Below are 371 nucleotides of genomic sequence, written 5' to 3' on the forward strand. Positions count from 1 at the left end.
CCCGGAGGCGCCCGGGCCCTTCACACTGCCTCTTTTTCTCTGGCGCTCGCTCTTTATTTGACGATGAAATAATGTTGACATGTCTTGAATTATTAAGTATTCCCTGGATTTTATTAGCACATGATGCCTAAATGCTGCCTGTATCTGCTGGGGTCTTAACCAGAGAGGAGCGAAGGAGAGAGGCAGAGAGAGCGAGCGAGGGAGAGGAGAGAGAGGGGTTTTTGACAGCTGTATTTGTGCTGATAAGCGAAGGCACAAGGAGACGATCGACTAGTGAGACAAGAGGGAAGCGGCGGCTCGGAGCTGCTGAGAGGGGCTGCGCTTCCCTCCCGAGACGGCTCGGCCCTCCCGGCGCCGTGCTGGGGCTTGGG

General features: G+C 55.8%; 1 protein-coding gene across 1 annotated transcript in view; it reads left to right on the forward strand.

Moving 5' to 3' along the window:
- Positions 1 to 371, forward strand: part of ASIC4 (acid-sensing (proton-gated) ion channel family member 4) — a 79,861-nt gene that overhangs the window by 46,685 nt on the left and 32,805 nt on the right. The gene's annotated exons all lie outside the window — the stretch shown is intronic.

Source organism: Charadrius vociferus, unplaced genomic scaffold (assembly GCF_000708025.1).
Source record: "Charadrius vociferus isolate BGI_N301 unplaced genomic scaffold, ASM70802v2 scaffold1020, whole genome shotgun sequence".
Taxonomy (NCBI): Eukaryota; Metazoa; Chordata; class Aves; order Charadriiformes; family Charadriidae; genus Charadrius; species Charadrius vociferus.